This window comes from Aythya marila (genome assembly GCF_965140915.1).
Source record: "Aythya marila genome assembly, chromosome: 10".
In the NCBI taxonomy this organism is placed as follows: Eukaryota; Metazoa; Chordata; class Aves; order Anseriformes; family Anatidae; genus Aythya; species Aythya marila.
The window spans coordinates 7,992,401-8,008,594 of NC_139051.1; the positions used below are offsets into that span (position 1 = coordinate 7,992,401).

A 16,194-nucleotide genomic window follows, 5' to 3' on the forward strand; every position below is an offset into this window, starting at 1 on the left:
AAACATAACTTAGGTTTCTAATGCTGGAATCAGACCAATGAACTTACTCCAGATTTATAGCAGCGTAACTACAAATGAAATTGGACTGTTATCTCTGGTTTTATAGCCAGAGAGTGGTGCAGCAGGTACAGGGCCAGCTGCCACAGACCGTATTTGTTAGGAAGGGCTTATTTCCCCTCATAAACCATATGAACCAATTTCACTAGTCAGAAAATAATTATATGGGTTTGCATACTTCAAAAGCCTGTGGAAAAAATGATACGTTTGCTGTCAATTTAGAATTTGAGTCTATTGTTTTACTTTGTTTTGCTCAGAGTATAAAGCCATTACATGACTAAAATTAAATAAAACGGTTTCCTTGAGAGCTGTTTAAAATATTCTAATGTATTTGTCTTACAGCTTCATTAATCCATTTCTAATTCATTCTGCAGGTTTACTCAACAGCTGTGCCTGATGTAAACTACAAATCTGGATAAAATTAAAGCTGCCATACCACTAAATCACTTTATTTTCAAAGACTTAAAATCTTCTGCTTTTTCAAATCATAGTTACAGGTTATTCTACCTATAGGCAAGAAAAAGGTTATTTTTATTTATTTATTTTTTTTTGGTAAGAGAAGAACAAACAAGCCCGAATACTAGAGTTTAAGAGTGAATTTAATTTAGTACCAAGTACAGGAAGTACTCTGTCCTACTGTTCCTTTTTTTAGGTAGAGATCAGTATTCATTTTTAAGTTTCCATGTGCAGCATTGCAACACAACTGGAACTACCACTTTATTTTTATTTATAGTGTTGTAGCAGCTATGACAACCTGCAGTTTCTCTTAGAAAAAACTAGATTTCAAAGAAAAGTGCAAAGTAGCTGTAACTAACATTGCTTATGGCAAAGATGCTTTATCTGTAACAAACACCTATTCTTCTTGCTGCTTAAGTAAATAATAATAATAGCAATAATAGCAATAATAGCAATAATAGCAATAATAATAATAATAATAATAATAATAATAATAATAATAATAATAAATAAATAAATGAGCCTTAGTAATGTAACATCTTCTAAATAAAAGGAAATGTTAACTTTCAAGCATTGGTGGTTATTCCCAACACTGCAGTACCCAGACTAAAAATCCACTTTGGACTCACCATCCAATAGTGTCTAGGGGTGCAAGTGCTCAAGTGATGAGTTTAGGTAGTTCATTATGAATTGTATCCCTGCACCCTTCAGGCTCTGCTGTAGTATTATTGTATGGCAGAGCTCCTTTCCGATTTAGGAAATGTTACACTAATTGAGTATGCAGGCACACGCTCTCCCCATCTCTGATTAATTAGCACCACTCTAGCTCTTCACATCAATCTTGTGAAAACCACTGTGACTGATCTTGTCTCACTTGGAGCTGAAAATTACTTTGCCAATAGCATAACATAATACTTCAGTATAAACAACAACAAAGACGGGGCTCTTTGGTGGCCCCATGATCGTTCCTTTTATGTTGCACATCTCTACGGTGCTTTTGAAGACAAAGGACAAGACTTTACAGACAAATGCAAGTCAGAAAAATTAAGATAGGATACTGAATGCCCTTTATTTTTACAGTGGTGTCTCTGATCAAAAGCAGTGGCATTTTTTGCAATCCCTGTTTTGACAAGATCGCTTCAAAGGTCACTACTGTCTTCCCTCCCTTCCTTGGGAGGGAGTAAAGTCCCATTTAGGAAAGCATTCAGAAGCTTCAGGCATTGAAGAGTAACTCCTGAAGGATGACTGCTAATGCGTGACATAGCCAGACTACACAGCATGACCCAGAGCCACTCTGCTGTGTTTTCCTTTCTTAAACTTTGGGAAAAGACTTTCTTTCCCTTGCCCAGCAGCCATTTTGAACACACGCAAAGGAACAACATGAATTGCAAAATGTTTTTTCTCACATTGTCTTTTGCTACTGATGAGTCAAACGGTTGAGCCAGGAAATGTCAGCAAGATGGAGATGAAGGCTGATGATTTCAGGGCAGAAGTGAAGTTTTCAGGCAGAATTTCCCTATTGGACCAGGCTGCTTTTATCACGTGTATTGCAACTCCCAGGCTAGCCTAAGGCAGCGCAGCTTGGCTCCCAGCGTTCCCAGCTCCCAGCCCCATTGTTTTACACATTCAGCCTTCTCTCATCAGCCCAGATTTCACAGGCCATATTGTCTTGCTCTGAATTCACTTACTAGTTTTAACCCAGAATTTACTAAGCTCCTTAAGCTGTATGTTTCTGAACAAACCCGCAAGAAAGGTTTTGCAGCTAATACCAGCCTTTCTGTAATCTCTTCAGAGCAGTGCAGCCTTCCAGCTGAGTGTCCTTCTATTATATAGGCTTGTGCTCTAGGATAAAAAATACAACAATTCAAAGGAAATGAGAACTACCCCAGTTCTTTCACCACCACATTTTAGCAGCACTAACAGGAGTTGCTGCATGACTCCCTGCATGAGGAGACGTGAAGGTACAGCAGACCAGTGGGAACAACAGCAGTCCTTGCCGGTTCACGAACACCAGGTTAGTTCTGCGCCTGCAAGCCATCTCCCTCCCCTTGGTCCCGGTGGGAAGCAGCTCATGCAGCGGAGAGGACGTGCACTTTGCCTGCAGTGCTGCAAAAGCAAACAGAGCTCTCTCCCGAAGAGGTGGCCAGATCTCAGCAGCAAGGTTGTCGCTGTGGTCCTATTTGTGCTCGTTTTGGCTGCCTCTCTTGCTAAGAAGTCAAAGGAAAAGTCCTACCTACCTTTTCTAGTTGTAGAAACAGGGTGAGAAACAGATTTCCCATTAAGTTGAAACTGAAAAGATTTTAAAACCAGCCATTACCAAAAGGTTTACAAAGGCTGAGATTTTAAAAGTGTCCTGAGGGAAGCAAAGAACCTCTCAGAAATTAATGGGAATTAAATGTCCAAAAGCCATGGGCAATTCTGAAAATCCTATCCAAGTATCTAATACTTCTATCTGCCAGAGACACTAACATTTAAAACAAAAGTGATTTTATCACTGGCTAAGAATCAGTTTAAGTAAAAGAATTATAAAATATTAAACCAATTAGTCTGTTTGACAACTTGACATTGATTCTTCCCAGATGATGAGAAGGCTGTAGGATGGCAGGAAATAGTACAGCCATGATATAAAATGAGAAGAAACTTCGGAGAAGTCTCAGAAATCTGTAGGTCAGAGCTCAGACCTATGTGTGATGAAATTGGCATTTCTTCGTATTCGGCAAGTATAATGTAGGTATTTATTACCTAAGCATAAGATTTATGATCCCCTTAACTACTTGTTAACTTACTTGGACATGCTTAGGTTTTATAAATGGCATGATAGCTAATCACTTTTCTGGTGCTTCTATCTTCTTTTCTGTCACCTAAAACAAAGGTCTCATATTTGCAGTAAGGCTCTTTTAAAGTAGCACATACTAACCTTTCTTACAGCCTTTTCTTATATAACCAGCTCCAGCAGATTACTCACCCAAGGAAGAGAAACTTGTTCAGCTTGTATAAAGCCAAGCCATGCCAATTTGAGTGGTACAGGAAATTTTAATTTAAGCTTCATTTTACATGGGAGAAAAAAAAAAACCACAACAACACAACACAACATTTCAGAGCTATATAAAAGGTCACATCGGTAAACAACAGGGACCCAGAGACACAACTGTTAAGTGTTCCCTATGCAATGTAGCACATAGCGTTTCTAAAAGAAAAGGAAAAATGGTGACATTAAGAAACACGTTTCCTGCTACTTCAAACGCTGTGGTTAAAATCAGCCTTGCTTCCTTATTTGACCTACGAAATTAAGCTATGTGCATTCCAACCCACACACGCACATTTCCATACAGTCATGGTTTATACAAAAATGCCTCGTTTGCTGTTAGGAACGACTTGCCTACAATTGGTTTCATTGGGACCCGAAGCAGGATCATAACCAGCCCTGTCCACCAATGAGAAAATGCCAAAGCAGCATTTTACCACAATTCCCCAGGCCTCTATTTTCGACTACTGTGACGTTATAACTAAGAAGATTCAATTAAACAGATTCTTTAGGCTTACTCATCCAGCATTTTATGAACCATCTCACCTCTTATCAGGCTAAACCAGATATTTATTATAACAATAAGGAGATTTCATACTAATGTTTCACATTCACTGAAGCCCAGAGATATTAAACAAGATCATTTACCGCTGTCTGCTGCCATTTAAAGAACTGCATTCAGAAAACGTGAGGTGTTCAAAGGTTAATTTGGATTAATGTCAATGGATTTTGCTTCCTTCTCCCAATCCTTGACTCTTATACTTCCCTGAGGCCATGTAGGCCTTTTCAGCTCATGGGGAACAGAGCCCGGATACACTGGAGTGGAAACGACTCTGCCTTTGCTAGAGCTGTACTGCTCTCCCCAGCCCAGCCCAGCCAGGCCTTCCACATAGGCTTTAAGCAGTGCCTGAATTTTCAAGATATTCAGGCTGAGTGAAGCAGAGGAGACTTCTGGATTTCTTTATAAGCCCTCAACCTGGATCCCCTGCTGCTCCCTGTCACTGCTCCCGGTGCACCCAATGGGGCTCAGTCCAGGACCACTTCCACACAATGCCCTCTGCTCCAAGGGGTTATATACCAACCACTGCTCTTCCTCTCCCTGCACTACAGGAGACTCAAGGGATTACTACAGCCTTCAGCACTGGTGACTGCTGTCATTGCCTTTTCTTTGCAGAGAGGAGTCATGGGGAGGCTCCCAGTCCAGTTTTTGAGGCCACTGCTCCTGGAAGCCAACAGACTGCTCCGCACAGAGCTCTGTGCCAAGGCTGGCCAGGCTACAGGCTGCAGCTCTTGAACCAGTGTTCAACCCACAGAAATGGCAAAGGGTTAAAAAACAAATAACAAAACAAACAAACAAACAAACTAAAAACCTACCCCATGCAGCACATGTGTGAGCAACCATCAGCAGATGCTAACAGAGTGCAAGCAGGCAAGGACCAAGAAACACATGATGAAAAGAATTACACTAAAATCGGACTCCAAATAAGGAATGAATATGAAACTATGCAAAATTTAATATGGAATTTCTTTGTTTCCTTGTCTTTGGAGAAAGGTGGACTAACAATATACAATGGGCCAGATAATGAGAAAGCCAGATGGCTGAATCTTGTGGAATTTGGGAAATGAGAAATGAGAGTGCACGGAATGAGTGTACAGAAAGGGAAAAGCAACAGTATTTTAAAACCACTCTGCAGTGGAAGACAAATTTTAACATATTAAAACCATATGCCTTTTCTTCCTAAAACAGTACCAGTCATTAGGACCTTGAATTTAAATCATGCTACACAAGCTTTAAGTACTAGTTTGTTATTGCCATAAAGACCAAGTGTCCCTGCCCTAAAAAGACACTATGTCCATGCAAACCAATTGCTACCTTTATTTTTATTTTCCTTTTCCTAAATCTTTTAATGTCACTGTTACTTTCTTCCTTTCAAACAAAAAAAAAAATCAATGCATAAGCATCCATACTATTGTTTGTCCCACTGTACCTTGCTTGTTAGCAAGGCTCCTGTTGGCACAGCAGTTATTTATGGGACATAGCACATTCTTCCCTGTTTCCTCCAGCTGCTCAGCCACAGCACTGCAAACAGGCTGCATGCAGGCTTTTATTCACGAAAGTCAGATTCAGTTTAAAAATAAGCTGCATTTTACTACCAGAACACATAACTGGTTTACAATGGCAATTAAACATTGTATTTAATAACAAATAAACAGAAATGTTTTCCTAAGTTAGCACTGGTAATTAAGTAAGAGTTTCTTCCATGGGACATATTCTGGGTCAGGCTGCCTGTATGGCAGCACAAGATCGTCACCATCATCATTTTACAGCTCCCAGAGCTCACTAGATTAATCACAACAGAGAGGTAACCAAATGGCTCCCCCTGCTCGCTCTGCACCCCACGGCACCACGCTATCCAAATCCTGCAGGTGCAGCAGCACAGAGCACCACCAACCGCAACGGGGAGGAGCAGCGCAAAAGGGGCAATGCAAATTCCTTCACAAACAAAGGTCGGTTCTGGCTCAAAAGCTGGTTTCATAAATGACGAGCATAGCTGTGGAGATCATGGGAGGAAGCTGGGGCAATACCCAGGATTTCTGTTTTGCAGGGAGAGCTACTACACAGCAGGGTGCAGGAAAGGATGCGTTTGTCTGCCCAGTGCATAAATTGCTTTGGTGGCTCCTGAAGTGCTTAAACCATGGAAGTGTCCTCAGACAGCAATGCAAATTACACCAGTATGCAAGCACTGTCCCACTGTGACGATTGCAAAAGAAATTCATGTTCAAGCCCTTTTCCTGAGCTAGTGAGCAGTGAAACAAGCCTCACTTTTGCAGGGAATGGAAAGCAGAAAGCAGGCATTTAAGTCACTTATCTGGCTAAGAGGGTAATTCCATAGTACAGAAAACATAACACGGATGTGGTAGCAAAATTGCATGGCATTAATATTATCAGTATAGTGTGACCTACACACCTCCATCAGCACTGGGCTTCCATGGGTTTGGTGCTCTAAAAGCACACAAAAGGTAAACTCTGGTACAAAAACAAACTCTGCAGAAGGAAGTGCAAGCGTGATGCACTCTGTAAGGTATTACGCCTTTATTTAGCGGTGTTTGTCTTACAGAAGGCAAGAAATGAATGCTGACTTCATGAAGTATCTAAAAAAAAAAAACCAAAGCAAAAACAGATTCTCTGTTCCAAAGCCTTTCTCTACCCTATTTAGAAAGTCTCTTCTCCTTCTTGCAGAAATGCCATAGTATAAATCTAGGGGAGCAAGACACGTCTCACGGTCCAGGAAAGAGCTCAGCCAGCACAGCGGCTCAACCACCATGTATTCCAAGCCCATTATTTTTCATTCTTAACTTAACCATCAAATACTTTCCAATGCCAGAGAGCATTTACTGCCAGAGAGCTATTTTCTGCTTTGCACTCATTGTTCAAATAAACAAGAGAGGAGGAAAAGAAAAGAAGAAATAAAGAGGTTAGCATAAGGTTCTGGAACTTCAGAAACCAGCAAGAATACGATAGGCTATTTCCTAAATCATGCTTATCTAAAAATTGTAACACATTTTAGTGGTTGGTGGTTTTTTTCTTGTTGTTGATGTTTGGTTTTTGTTTGTTTGTTTGACTTTGTTTGGTTGGTTTGCAATTAACAGAAAGCAAGGATTCTCCTTGATGAGCTGACCATGGAATACAACGAACCAAGAACACACTGGAGGCACAGCTCAAAAGATTACACTCCACTTCCCCTGGAACTGGTTCTCAGTAAGTCTTGGCCCCCAGTTAGATTCAGCTAACAGCCTCTTTAATAAAACCACAATTTCTCCCGACTCTGCAATCCTGAAGACCTTCAATAACAGCACTTTTCTCTTCAAATCATTCAGTACATGTCCTCCAATCCTGACCTCACACTTCATCATCAAGGGCATCCACTTTGACTAAAATTGCTAGTCTAAACTTGGCAGATAGTAGGGATTTGGCTCCAGTACTCAATCATGCTATTCTACTGTATGGGCCGAGAAAAAAGGCATAGCAAAATTATTTATTGTCTATAGAACAAAGAGGGAAGTTTCAGTCTTGGCTCCTGTCTGGTCGCCTACAGTCCTCAACTCCCAGAACAGTAAGAAGAAGAAAAACACAAGGTCCTCCGAGCACATACAGTATCAGTTGAATATCAGCCCACATCAGTGTGCATTGCATGTTCTTAGGTTACTTTTGGTTCCTCAGATGCCTATACAAAATTTAAAGATTCAGTAGAAAGTTCAAAACGTTTTGCACGGCACAACTGTGATTAATTGTTTCTTTAATTCCATCACTTCTTTTCCTTAGAGCCCCTAATATCGTCCCTATCTGAAGGTCTTACCTTCTTTGTAACCAATGGTTAAACCCATTACTCTCAACGCTGACTAAACTCTAGATCTACTCCCAACCCTTTTTCTTAGGAATGTTGTTTTTACATAAGGAGTTGGTTGTCTTAGCCATTCATTGTCCCCCAAAAAACATGAAGTTCAAATACCATAAGCTCAATAACAAACTTCAAATTAGACAATGAACTAAACTCATTCATCTAAAAAAAATGGTAAAAGCATAAAACAACTTGCAAATTACTATCATAATCTCAAATCATTAATTGTGGCTAGTAATTTAAAACAGGAATGTTATCTATTTTCATCCTGAAGAAATTTAGAAGCAATGGTTTCCTGTTATAGGGTGGTGTCCAAAACTGCTCAATAGAGGTCTGCAAAAGTAATCTTTCTAGTTCTGTTTGAAAAGAAACGCTTGGAGCTTTTCCCATTAAAAAAGGAAACAGGCTTGTCTAAAGTGCAAAATCTGTATATTCTTCAAAGAATACAAACAACTAAACAGCTTCAACCTTTCTGGGGGGAGTCAGGGAATAGAAGGGAAGTGCTCATGAGATGACTGGGTTTTTATCTTGATGCCATAAGTAGACTTAAATATGCAGTCTGACTAATATTTGTTTAACTCAGAGCTTCACTAAAGTAATTAGTTTAATATACAGCACATTTAGATGGCAGAACAGCAGGAATGTTCTGTTTTAAATACAACAATGAAATGAAACTTTCCCAAATAACTCCTAATCTTTAAAGATAAAACTGCTATTTAGGTTCACACTAGCGGAATACAAAATGGTTTCCTGAGATATTCTGGATGGTAACTACATGTTATAAAGGAGCTGCTAGACAAGAGCCATTTTTTATTTTAAATTACCCCAGCCAGTCACCTCTCTGCATTCAGAGGTTTCTTGTGTTGCTATTTGTTCTCATTTTAAACGCTGCAGGTAGTTTTCATCACTCTGATGCTGCTCTTTGGAAATACACAATGCTGCTGCCCGGAATGTAAGACAGCCCCAAGCCTGAGAAGCAGCCACCACCCCTGTGGTCCTAGAGGAACCTGCTGCTCAAGCACAGAAGGATCAGTCCACGTATGCAGGTGTCTTGAGATGGGACGAAATGCCTTAAAGAACCTTCCCAATGGGGAGGGGGACAGAGTTATAGGATTTCACCTCTAAGTACAAGCTCTAGATTTGCAAAACATCTGAGTTCACAGTTTCTGTGCACAGGCTAAAACGGTTTTTCCTTTCACAGAGGCACATATACCTAAGACCTACGTGGTGCAATTCAGGTTTCTCATGAACTGTCCTCTCCCAGTTTGTGCTTCTTTCTACATGAAAAAAAGTACACATTTTCTGCCAGTCACCAGCTCACCCAAGGGACAAAGGACACCGCAACACATTCACACCACTGAATAGAGGAGACCAGGTCTTCTGCAATTAAACAAACAAAAAGAAAAGAAGGGAAAAAAAAAAGAGACAGAGAAGAAGAAGGAGACTACCTCTGTAGGGTGTAAAATGACTAAAAGAAAAGCTAATGTGTGCCCAGGAAGAGGGCCAGCCATAGCTGAGAAGTATAATCTGGAACTTGGAATCAGGGGTACTTTTACTGCCAAACATATGTCAGGAGCGGTTTCAGTGACTGTCTGCCTGTTCTTTTATAGGAGCCAGCTAAAAAAGGCACTCAGGTCCGTGCAAATATTCTTCCAGTATTGACCTAGAGACTGCAAAGCAAAGGGATTACTCCATTTGCATGAAGACTGTGTTTGAAGCAGTTATGAAAAACGGCTGCAAAGAAATTCTAATCTGCTGATGTATTTATAGCTGAAACATGGCTTGCAAATAAGAATTCCAGAACATATAAAAGGAGTCTTACAAACAAGGACAATTCCATACATTTCATATGATTTCATAAAGACAACGGCACCATAAAAATGAATTGTAAAACTGGTGACAAAGACAACTGATTAGTTCATCATCTTCATTTCCTGCTATGGCAAAATTTTTCTCCGGAGTGTATTCAAAAGCACATTCTAGATCTTAACAAAATTAGTTAACCCTGCGACTGTGTGTGACATAGCAAGAATAAACGGTCTCTTTGCACACAAATAGTTTAACCATTCAAGGAAGAAAAAAAAAAAAAAAAAAAAAAAAAAAAAAGTAAAGATATTGCTTGCCATTGATCTCTTTTTGCTAGGAAATCCCAAAATGCACAATTCTGAGACACCGCAGCTGCCAGAAAGTCTGTTCAGGTTACAGAGCCAGCCCATTTCACAAGGTTACAAGAAGCATGACAGAGGACATCAAGACAGCAAAGGACTTTAAAGGGCTCCAGTGAATGCTACATCTAAAATTCTCAGAAAGCAATTTATTGAAAATTAATCATTTTAATCAAGTGGTCAGATGGCTGCATCTAACTTCAACCCATTACTCCTAGGAGGTATTCTATTCACTAAACAAGTCTAGACAACCTCTAAAAATCCCTGCATTGTGCAATGGCCCTTCCTGGCCTCCTGGTAAGTCCACCTCTAGTCCCCTGGTTTTCTGTTCTTCCACCCCTTATATGTCACTGTGTTATTCTGGGGAACAAGCCAAGGATCTAACAGCGAATGTCTTTAATTACCTCACCTATGAGCATCTTACTGATCTTCCTTGCATTGCTTCAGCCTCCTCAGCACAGCTATGTGAAAAAACATTATCTAACAAAGGGATTGGACGAGGTTTCTGTTCACTAGTGCGATGCACAGAAGATGCCTCCACCACGCTCTCCAAAGACATGAGACTCATTAGCCTTTGTGCTACTTCTCTAGGGTTCTCTGGGGTCCTGCCCTTTAAGCAGGACCTGTGAGATTAATGAAATGTGGTCAGTAGTCCACAGCTCTTCCCTTAAGCAAAAGCTGCAAAGGGAAGTGCCCAGTCCTGCCCAAATCTGAGTGAATAGGAAATGCAACTGCGTCACTGAGAGGGAAAAGACAGTGCTGGATACCTTCTCATCACTGCATTTGTGACAGAACTCTGATACATCTTCATCAGTTTTCCACCACACAGAGGAACGATTTGGAGTATTCTGGCAGTCCTGTAAACAACACAGTTCTAACATTTTGGGGTTTACTGTGACAAAGAAAAGCTCGAAGACAGGCAGCTAAAAGAAGTTAAAGGTATTTACAAAAGAGGTATGTCTGGGATATTTCTGTTGTCAGCCTTCATTTAAATCCCTAGACAGCATTAAATAGCAGGCATTCCAGTATGTAAAAAATACATACAGGATATGAATGTTTCTCCTAAGCGTGTAAAGGGTTCACACACTCTTAAAAAGAACATTCTTGCTGTCTTTGATGTTGTAAATCTTATTATGTAAAACAGTCTGTTGTGTAAAATAAATGATGGTGCATGATCCTGCAAGTAGCTTAGTACCCATAAGTCGTTTTAAAGCCAGGCTTGTAAAGGGCACTGAGCATCAAGCAAATTTCTACTGTGCTAGTTGGTTGCTGAATGAAAAACCTCTTGAGAATGAAAATTAATGTAAACACAACTTGACCAAATCACAAGGTAGCAAGCTCGGTAAAAAGCTTGTGTTCAAGAAAAACTGCACAGAATTTTACTTCCTGAGGAAAAATCCAAGCTACCCCTAAGACTGCTGCTCTACAAAACTGATGCAGTAAGAAACTAGTACACCATTAGCTTGCACTGTAATCATTAAAGACCCCAGCGAGAAGACTTGAGTCTGGTGAACACATGCATTATATGAAGTCACTGCCAAAAGGAGCTCCTAAGCTGAGCATCATTCAGCTCTATCAACATCTGTTTGATGACTAAAATGACAGATATTGAATTCCAGATGCATGGATGCTGGTGGCAAAACTTCCACTGGTGTACAGAGGACCAGTACAACTCAGTGGGCTATCAGAAAAGCCTTTAAAGAAAGTGCTATATTGCCTGTGAAAAGCAATGGATTGATTTCACTCGCAGGTGATGCTGAGCTTAGAAAACAAGCTGTTGAGTGGCGGTCTGTCCTCCAACATGCTCAAGCTCTCTTCGTCATCAGTCACTTCCAGTGGCAAGAGAACAGTTAATCCTCTATGTTCTGCCAAACATTGCTTCTCTATAGAGTCTTCAAAAAGGTACAATTAGAGCAAGTTGCTCTGTTAGGAGCTGGAGTAGAGCCATTAATTCATTTTTACTGTCCCCACAGAGCCAGCACGGATAAAGGCTGTCCCCCTTCTGTTGCAGGTGAACTAGTGGCCGAACGTGGGAAGACTACTTGAAAACCTACCAAATCGTCCATCCTTTTTTCTTCCCTGTGTAACAGGACCCCAGACGCTTGCTAAAAGGATAAATATTGTGAATCTTCACCTTTCAATCTGGGCCACAGCTGGAGACCATGACCCTGCCACAAGCAGCAAACGTGTATTTACCCTGCTCCATGGAAACGACATACACCAAGCAGATACTTATTTTTAGCTGGTCACTTGGCATAAAAATGATCACACAATGTTTATTTGCATTTTTAGCTTAATTACCTCTAGCCTCCTGCTATACTTGAGGGAGTTCTAATAAGATGTAAGAAAGAAGCAGTTTACTACATACATTGCCTCAGGTTAGTTCAATGCCCCATTAGCCCATCTAATGGCTTCTCATCTGCAAGCTCTTGTATGGGTGTCCCCAAGTCCGTGTAAAGAAAAGCACAGAGGGCGAGGGAATATTGCTTGTCCTCCTGGACCCCTCCTATTCGGTCATGTGTGCCTTAGCTATCAATAACATTGTTGGCTGGAGTTAAAACTTACGCTGATGAAAATATTACCAGACAACACCTACCTAGAAAGAGTCTCAAAAACTGTAGTCACTTTGTCACTGAAACATAAATAAACAACAACAAAACACATCACTTATCTTAGGAGAAAATCTTATTCCATAGTGTTTTTACTAGGTATTAGAAGTTATCACATTTTATTATTTGAATTCTTAATATGGCAACTTCATTGCATTGCTCTCAAATACAAGACAAGCACTGTTTTTCCCATTGGTTTTGGTACAGGAATCCTTTCTGGTTCCACCATGGTAACAGATCCCATGCTCTAGTGCTTATGACCAAGACTAAGCTGTTTATAAGTGCTATTTCCCACAGAGAACCTCAGCAGGAATTCACTTTGTTTCTCAACTATCCTAATAGCTCTGTGAAGAAACTTCCAGTCCCTACCACCTTCTCACCTTTCACTCTACAGGCCAGGTGGGAACAGTGGAAAGCATGACATGTTTCATGCCTCCTGTCCCACCGTTCAGCAGTGAATAACTCAACCTGGGAGCTCAGCTCAGGCACGAGCAAGCTGCCCCACAGCTGGAAGTAAGATGAAATGGCAGGACAAGCGAGGGGCCCAGGCCTCAGTGCTCATGTTCATGCGGGGCTGGTTAATGGCAGACACACACCGCTGCTGCCAGCCAAAGGCCGTGAGCCATGAGGCAGCTGAGGACCAGACCTGCTCCCTTCTACCAGCTCTGGGACAGCACTGCCTGCCTCCAAGAGAGGAGAGACATGGACAACCGTGCTTTCAGTTGCCAGCTCCACTTTTGGGGAGGATATCTGTGTGATAACCCACAGAGCAGAGCAGTGAGGGCCATGGTTTCACCACCAGTAGGCCTGGCTGCGAGAAGGCAGCCAGGGCAGTGAGCAGCATGCTGGCAGCAAAAAGCTTTCTGGAGACATAATCCAGAGGTGCATATATTCTCTATATTCTGACAAACACCACCCTGTTTCCCAAATTACAATTTAAGCCCCAGCATGTCCCACTTGGCCTACCTAAACTGACAACCCTGACTCCTTTCTTTCAGCTACACTCCCTTATTTACAAACTCCCCTGATTTTAAACAGTTTTCAAATGACTATGATCAAGAATATGAAAGTGCAGTACTGAACGTAATTAGATGCTTGCCCCTCTTTCAACACATATGTATGTCTTCCCAGAGAATTCAGCTCTTTTACGTAGACATTACAAGGAGTCAACATGAAAAGGGACACAACAGCCCTGCTTGCTTTCATTCATTTGAAACAAAACCACTTCCGGAGTTACATATTTACACATCACATATAGGACAACCCACTTCATCCACATTAAACACTTAACTGCCATTAAATCAACAGATTTATAGATTACCTGGTCATTATTTATTCCAGCATGAGAAAAATAACAATCAAGATGCATTTAACAATCAAGATACATTTATTCAAAGCATAATTACACACATAGGGTGTGACCTTCACAATGAGAGGCACCTTTAACTCCGGGTGGTTTGGGTGTGAGCAGGGAACAGATTATATAAACCCAAAACATCCCAATAATCCAAACAACCGGCAGCAGGACACCCCCCTAGCAAATAATTTATAATCACTTGTGAGAAATTAAATAAAAGTATTCAACTCAGATCATACTGAGGTTTAAAATACACATTTAATCTGTATCATTCTAAACCATCTCTGTCCTCTTGCAACCCCAGATAATGGTTTGTTTCTCTCCCACAAATCCTGCATGTTACTTTCTGTTGAGTAATTTATGATGAAACCTCAAAAACATACCAAGTACTCGGCTTCATGCAAACTACCTTATATACCCTGCGTAATGTTTTGGTAAACTACAACATTCACAGCCCTCCTGATAGTAATAGAAGAACAGTCTTATGTCTTTTTAACTCCTTATGACTCTGACCCCAAAGCGGAGGGAATTAAATAGTATGAGGCACATACTTTCCTTTACCCTCCACATATTCCAATCAGCTTGAAGGAGTTCACATTATTTAGTGGTTTTGCATACAAACACATAGAACGTTGAAAATGGAGACTAGTAGCATTCGCTAGTGCATTTACTGAAAAGCAAGGCAAAAACTAATTCCAAAAAACAGTTACTCAAAAGGAAAGGAAATGACACATTATAGGTATACTTACAATACCAAATACTTCAAATACTTCCTTGGGCCAGCTCTGCTGGGTATTTTTGGACTACTAGCAGCAATACAACTTGACTTTATATGTGGCAAATTTATATTTTGGGAGGGACAAATATAGGGAAAAAGGCTCTGTAGAAGATAATACACAAACTGAGGTGAAGACAGCATAATACTAAGGTTTTCTGTAATATCCAGCACAGAGAGGTTATAAGTATAATACAAAAATCACCAGTTTAAACAGATGAATAGACTTGTTGAGCTTGGCAGAAGTACGCATGCATATAATAAGAGCCAAAATCTGTCTGTTCAGTTCCAGGGGGCTGGTCAGATATTTATGCTAATACAGAACAACCTTGGGTATCTGAATGTCACAGAGACACAGGATGTGTGTGGAGAGTTGAGGTTTTGGATAACCGAGGTAATTTTCAGAGTAATTAACTAATGTCAGGGGACATGACCGCGTTCCAAATAACAGGGAAGGTTAGATAATCGAATGCTGCTGTCTTACCACTTATCTTACTGAATACTGTAAAGGTTTTTATTGAAAAGCTTTTACTGAAAAGGAGTTCAAGATCAAATGAACACAGAGACCATTAATTTCACATGCAAAAAGCACTGCTACAAGGTATTTTGTGCCAAACCACATACTGCTTGTCTGCCAGACAACAGGAAAGTGGTTTGTATCTTGAAAAGTGAACTCCTCCCTCTAAAGAATTTATCCTGCACATCATCCCTGTAGCAGCAGCATCACCCAGCTCCCCGAGTCCCGGAGCAAGGTGTGAGGGTACGAGCCTCCCAGCTTTCCTTTTCATCTCCAGAACCAAGCCTCACCACATCATCAAAACTGCAAGTGCCGAACTTGCTGGTCTCAACCTCCTCCTGTCCTTCAGAAACACCCCAGAGTCTGGAATTTGCTCGTCCAGAGCTGCGAGTGTTATTCAGAGGAATAGCTTTCCAGGAACAAGATGGGGGATACAGCTTTGCCAGAAGACAGGCGGTCAACCTTCCTTAGTGTTTTTTAGTGTTTGCTCTGACTGTGCACAAATCCAACCTGTACATGTGTGCTGCTGCACCAGCAAGTGGGGCCTTGAGACCAAAACTCCCTCAGTAATCTCTCCAATCCAATGGTCTGTGTTAAAAGAAGCACGAGTGCCTCCTGATTCACACTCCTAGAGTGGAGAAAACATTCCCAATCCATGTCTTTATACAGCTGAAATATTTGCTGCAGTTCTCAGCTTTTTACATGACACTCAGGGTAAATGCTGCTCTGTTACAGCTTTCCTTGGGCTGTCTTCCACCTCTCTCTACTTTTGTTCAGCTACCTTTCTTGTTTAGTATTTCTGAAACATTTATAATAATAGCAGCATAACAGCA

General features: G+C 40.8%; 1 protein-coding gene across 1 annotated transcript in view; it reads right to left on the reverse strand.

The window, feature by feature from the left end:
• PTPRG (protein tyrosine phosphatase receptor type G) overlaps nucleotides 1–16,194 on the reverse strand; it is a 397,823-nt gene that overhangs the window by 248,088 nt on the left and 133,541 nt on the right. The gene's annotated exons all lie outside the window — the stretch shown is intronic.